Here is a 6,973-nt window from a genome sequence, read left to right on the forward strand (position 1 = left end):
AGTAGGCGTAGAGGCAATACTTTTTCCCTTCATTCCTGCTTTATCCATTCGTAGGAGGTTCTGGAGTTGAGCCAATATAGTCTCTTGGTTTTTCAAATGATAAGTTAAGATAAACTAATCATAACAACTAGGCAATGAGTGTAAGACCATATCAATAGCCAATTTCTCATCAAAGTTCACATTTAGCTTCAACAAGCAATCCACATATCGTTGCATCCTCTGCACATGGCTACTAATAGACTCCGCATCTTTCATCTTGCTAATGATGAGGGACTTTACTAAATCGTACTTTTCTTGACGAACTCGTTGATGGTACTTTTCCATCAAGTCCTAATTCATCTAATACGGCCAGTAATCCTCATAGAACCTTTGTAACTCAGGAGTCATAGTCACCACCATGATGCAAGCACCTTTTATTGCATCATTGTAGTGCTTTTTATACTCAACTAGTTCTGCATGAGTAGCTTTTGTTTCATCAATTTCAAGGAGGTCCTTTTCTAGGACGTACTCCTTGTCTTCAAAGCAAATAGACATATTTATGTTGCGCATCCAATCATTGTAATTGGTGTCATCTATTGTCACCCATTCGGCTAAAGACCCTCCACCAATCAAGTGAGAGTGGACACCCATTTAATCACCATTTTATAGGCAATTTCCTTATACCCCCCTTATAGGTCAGCTTTGTGAATGAGGCGTACTAGCGTTTCGACTGAATTAGTCTTATACATATAGTATAAGGGTGTATTTCTAAAACTTTTCAAAAATACTAGGTTATATTTAAATTTCGAAAAATTAAGAAATTAATTCTTTTTTAAATTTAAAAATAAACCAATCATGAATTCAAGATAAGGATATCAAATTAATTGGAAAAATATTCAGTTGTATACAATTAAAACATTATTAAAGGTAATTATCCTAATCAATTCATGAGATAACATTTTTATCGAATTTTATGGATCTGACAGCCCACCATCTTGTGGCAAACAATTACCATGTCGTGGTGGCAGAATAGAATGACGATTCAGTTTTGCTTCTCATTGTTCAAGTTCAACGATTGTATGAATTCAATAAAAAACTAAACCTGACATTTGATACCACTGATGGTTATCATGCAAACCATATAAATCCTATGTGCGCATGCAATCCTAATAATTGATCTAAATTTTCTCTAATTAAACATACAACTTGAACAACAAAACTAGAAACCCTAGAACACTAGCATATTTTCTAAAAATACAAATAGGGTTATAAGAATCATACCTTGATTGTTGTTTAGTAATAATAATGTAAAATCCTTGTGTTGTTGAAGCCTTTAGAGCAAGTGTCACAAATGTCACACCTCTATTGGTTCACAACCAACACTAGCAAGGGAAGATTATTGAGAATGGGGAAAAAGGCTAGAAAATTCGGCTAGGTCTTCCAAGAAGCAAGGTGGCCGAAAATTCTAGAGTTGAGGCTATATATAGTGCAGTCAGGAAACCCTATATAAGCTTTATTCCAAGATTATCTTAAACCAAATAATTATCCACTTTCCTGTTTATCCATCAGGGATTATTCTAGAAACCCTTAGGCATGAAGAAACCATCCAAGCCTAATGGAGGGTTCGAGATTGCCTCTTGTTCAAGTATTAAACAATTGCATTTCAGCCCCTACACTTTTAATTAATTCCTCTAATCCCCAAATTAATTCCAATTTATTTCTGATTAAATTTTACTATTTCTAATTAATATATTATTCTCATAATATATATTAACAAATTATTTATTTTAATTTATTAATCAAATAATCAACCTCTTTATCCAAAATCATTGTCTCTAGTTGCTAGTTTTTAGGGCAACCCAAAAGGACTGTGATACTATCAATTTAAGTATACACCAATTATAGTTATGAGATTAGATACCTAATTAAACAGTAGTACTCATCGATAGCTATGCGTGGACATAAAAACCATCGAAAATGGAGTCGGTATGCGCAAGTTATGAATATTAGAAGAATATTAAATTTCAGCCGACCAGAAACCAACACGTGGCACAACCAAAGGGTGACATGTGCCACGATCTCCTTCCACCCTTCCTCCCCACGAAATCGAATAGACTTTTGACACATTTTGAGGACACGGTGTGCCCTCTGGTTTTCATATATATTGAAATGTTTTCTTACTTAATTATTTCTCAATTTCTTTCCAATCACTCCCAAACTCTTCCAAGTTCACGAGGCCCATTCTTAGTAGTTCTTAGGTGTTTGTAGTGAAGCTATAGAGTGCCAAAGAACCCCGTGTAATGTATGGTTTTCCGCTAAACAACTTGTAAGTTGAGTTATGATTATCGTGCTTTAAGTATAACGTATATTTATGTTCATAAACATTATTATGAACTTATAAATAAGATTTATTAGTAATATCAATCATTATGCTAACTGATCTACTTATCGGAATGATGTCAGGGCTAGATTAGTGACATGTTTAAAGTGGATTTAAAAACAATATATTTGTATATGTCAAACGGATCATACCCCCGATACAATCTTACCTTGTTTCTTACCACCTGTAATTCAATGTTATTTTGGTATTATTAATAATTATGATAAAAACTTTATAATGATTAAACTTATAACTATGAACGAATACAAAAGCTTAGTAATATTCATGTTTAGGTCATTTTAAAAGTGAATCTGAACTGTGAGTCAAAGATCTGACTTTCTCGCAAGTCTTCCACCTATATTAGATGAGTGCATAGTTCCTTTCAAGAACATGATACTAATCCAAAGTATTTATTAAAATGCAGTAATTATGTGTTGAAAGTTTATTTTCAAATTAATTTTTTATTATCTGGAATATTTGTGAAATGTATATTTGATAACATATATTCTATGTGAACCAAATATGGTTAATTATGTGTTAAAATGTTTATATGATATTGTTACATGATAATCTTAAAAAGTATTATCACTTAAAAGAATAATGTAAATTAAATGTCTGACACTCCGTGTTAAAATTATACACTAAATTAGGATAGTATTGTCTAAATTGAGTTAGTATTGGAAGATTGACTACAAGGATTATAATCTTGTCTAGTTTAAAACTAAGACATATATAGAGAATATTTAGATCCCATTAAGTTGGATAAAAGAACTGCCACATACTATATTGCGATAGTATGATGGAAACAGGAAAATGGCTATAATCTTCCCTGATAATAAAATAAGATTTATAAAGGATGCTTGGTTTAATTAAGTTTAGATTTTGGGTAGCATCATATTAAGGGTGTGTGTGATAGGAATGGAGAGTAGAACTTTTTTCTGTGACAGGATCAGGTGTCGATGTACGGTGTACGTACCAGAGTATGAAATAGTATTCTTTTGGATATCCATATATGGTGGGTCCGATTAGGAAACCAAAGGATATGTCTGGTCATCTAACAGAGGGTGTGTCTGGTTATCTAATAGAGTAATATGACAACACTTGACATTCTAGATAGTCTTATGAATTATGTTGCTAGTGTAGATTTATGAAATGGAGATGCCATGATCAACAAATACTTTGATGGATTAAGTGCCTTTATAACTTATACTAGCCAAGGAAGCCCCTAGCAGTATAGTCAAACCATTACTCTAAAAGATTCATTAGGCGAGTTGATAGTCGTGGATTAGGATTTGTGAGAATCAGTTGGGATGGATATAAATGGGTGTAATGTTTTGTAGATGTCTAAGTTAAGGGATATATCTATATTGTTTGGTAATAGTTGGTTTTTCAGGTTTGATAATTATAAATTATTATCATAATAATATCGTGGATTGAAACCCTTATGTGTCTCACCAGGTTTCCCAACCTGGCTCACTCAATATATATGCATAACTGGTAACATGGTAAAAGCTATTGTAAATTTATTAAGATGTTGAGTTATTAAGAGACAACCTGCAATTGTATCAAGGACCACTAGGTCTTTACGTTGTAACAATGTTATGAATTGATTATGACATACTTAGAGTTTTTGTATTTTGAAACATTATCTTTACTCAAAGATATTTTAATAGACCAAACAGTGTCTGAAAAATGTCTTATTATACTGAGATTTTTTGCAAAAAAAAATACTATGATTTTAAAGCATAAAAAAAAGTTTTTTTTTTGTTCTAAAAATTAGGGGATGTCATAGAGTCAATCAGGCTTGGGAGGTTGGTCAACACATAGGGTTCCGATTAACCATTTACGTTATTCTCACTCCTTGATCTTAAAAGGATGATTTCAAGGGACACATCTTAAATGGTCACTTGTAAGCAACGAGTAGGTAATACCACTTCATGGATTCGTTAGTAATATATGTCAATAAGGAAGGCACGGGGGAATAGATTGCACGAATGAACGTATAATTTATTAACACCTACAGATTGCAAGTTTGCCAGAGAACACTGAACTGTCTAGAATAGTCTATGGTCGTCATCTATACTATGTTACATAACTAGTCCCAATGGCATAATAGTACCATTTTTTACAACCTCACACCATTATTTTTCACAACCCTTTACTACCCAACATAATTTAAATAGATCTTTTATTCTAATATATCAAATAGACAAGAAAATATTTTTTTAGGCTATTTTATCTAGCATATTTATAAAAATACGGCTAAAAAGCGAATATAACATTTAAGAATTTAAAATACTTTTTATCAATGTGTAAGATGAAAGTAACTATGCACTTGGATGATCTGTGGAAAACGTTATCTATACTTTTGCTTTCCCTTTTAAATGACCTATAGACAAGTATTACTTAGTCTTCATTTTATATTCTTTGAAATTAAATTATAATATTTCAGATTTATCAATAATCCCATAAGAATACCGACTTATAGCAGATAAGGAATGAACATGTAAGATCGTATCAGAGGTAGGATCCTTGTTGGTATATAGAGTACACAATTTGGAAAAATCTACTTTAAACACCTAACAAATCTAGCCTAGGCATCACCCCGGTAAGTAGGTCGATAAGTATAACGACTGATATTACTGATAAATCTTATCTATAAGTTCATGATTATGATTATAAACATAAATATAAGTTATACTTAAAGCATGGTAATCATAACTCAACTTACATGTTCTTTAGCGAAAAACTCGGAAAGTTGCGGGCATAACTAAGAACTAAGAAAAATCTGACATGGAATTTGGGAAAATCTAGAGCATTTGGAGAAAGTTGAGCAGCAAATAAACCAATATTCGGTTTGTATTTATAGGCTACCAGGATGTATTTATAGGCTACCAGGACACAGGACGCACCACACTTTCTACCGGGCGCGTTGCGCCTCAAGCGTAGCGGACAAGTTTGGTTGTTGTGTTGACACATGGCATTCGTAGGTAATTTTCATAATTTTCAAAAAAAATTATATATTTCGTATACGAGCTCCGTCTTTGACATTATTTATATCCCCGATTTCGTATTGACAATTACTATAACATTCATTTTGACTCAATCAACTAGTTCTCATTCTATTTTAAATTTTATAGTGTATGGAGATTACACTATAAAAAGACGCTACAAAATTCATAACTTCTTCATTCAAAATCTATTATCGACGTTCTTTATATCATCGGTTTCTTATTTACGTGAAATCCTACTTTTGTTTAAATTGTTTTGGCTAACAATTAACCGATTTTTATTTCAATTTCTATGTTGCACATTGTTATACCGTGTCATACTGAAACTTCGAAAAATCATAATTTGCTTATATGAAATCAAATTTAGGTGTTATTTATATGCATGCTTTCCTAATTACCATTATTATGACTTTCAGGTCACTTATGCTAATAAGCTTCCTATTTTCTACTCATATTTTATGACACATGATGTTATATAGGGTTGAACATGTATCTTTGAAAACTCATAACTTCTTTCTAAGAATTCAAATTTAAGTGTTGTTTATATGCACAGGCTTGTGATCACGATCTCTATGAATTTTGTTTAGATTATTTATCATAAATGATCATTTAATTTTTATCATTTATTTAACCCTATTTATTATGTGTTAAAATAAGTTTTTATATAAAATTTCCATGCACATAATATATATAAATCACATTTATAATAACACCTTATGTTTTGAATAATTCTTTTATTTATAGAAGTATATAATCGTTGATCGACGTAAATACAGATTTTATAATCAATATCCGGCAAGTAACGTGTGCGTTACACATATTCATTTGAATGACCTCCTTATAAAAGATAGATAGATAGATAGATGTGCATTATTTATATAAAGAAATTTATATAACATTTACTTATTATATAAAAACATTTTGTTTTAAAAATAAAAATGAGTAGAAATTTCGACTTTTTTACTAATTCAATTGTATTAATAGTTACATGTCATTTTTTTACTTAGAATTTTTTTCATTTTCTTTTGAAAATAAAAAGCATACTAATGTGCCAAAAGTCAAACTTTTATTAGAATTAATATTTATAATAAAACAATATACAAATACTAATGTCTTATTATATTAAGGTTTAATTTTATTATTACAACTTTTCAAATTCCGAGTAAGAGTTATTTAAAATTAAACCGTTACAACTAATTTTAATAGTAATGGTACTTAAGTTATATTTATAAGACATAATTAAATGTGATTAAATTATTAAATTTTTTTAGTCAATTAAATGAATAACGTGATCATCAAATCATACTATATTATAAATGAAGCATTTTTCCTTTCACCACATTCATTTGAAACTCCAATGTGTTTTTTCTTTCACCATATTTATTTGAAACTCTCATGACTTTTCAATTTCTTTATAATAATAATTATAAGTTGGTTAATAAGATTAAATAAATATCAAACTTAAAGTGTAATCACATATAAATTAAATTTCAATATTAAAATAATATATTTACTTCTACTTATTAAGTGATTTTTTTTTTACTTTTAACATATTATACTTAATTTATTAGTGTTAATATATTGTTGGATGTAAACCATTATC

Source organism: Lactuca serriola, chromosome 9 (genome assembly GCF_051521515.1).
Source record: "Lactuca serriola cultivar US96UC23 chromosome 9, Lser_US96UC23_V15, whole genome shotgun sequence".
Lineage (NCBI taxonomy): Eukaryota > Viridiplantae > Streptophyta > Magnoliopsida > Asterales > Asteraceae > Lactuca > Lactuca serriola.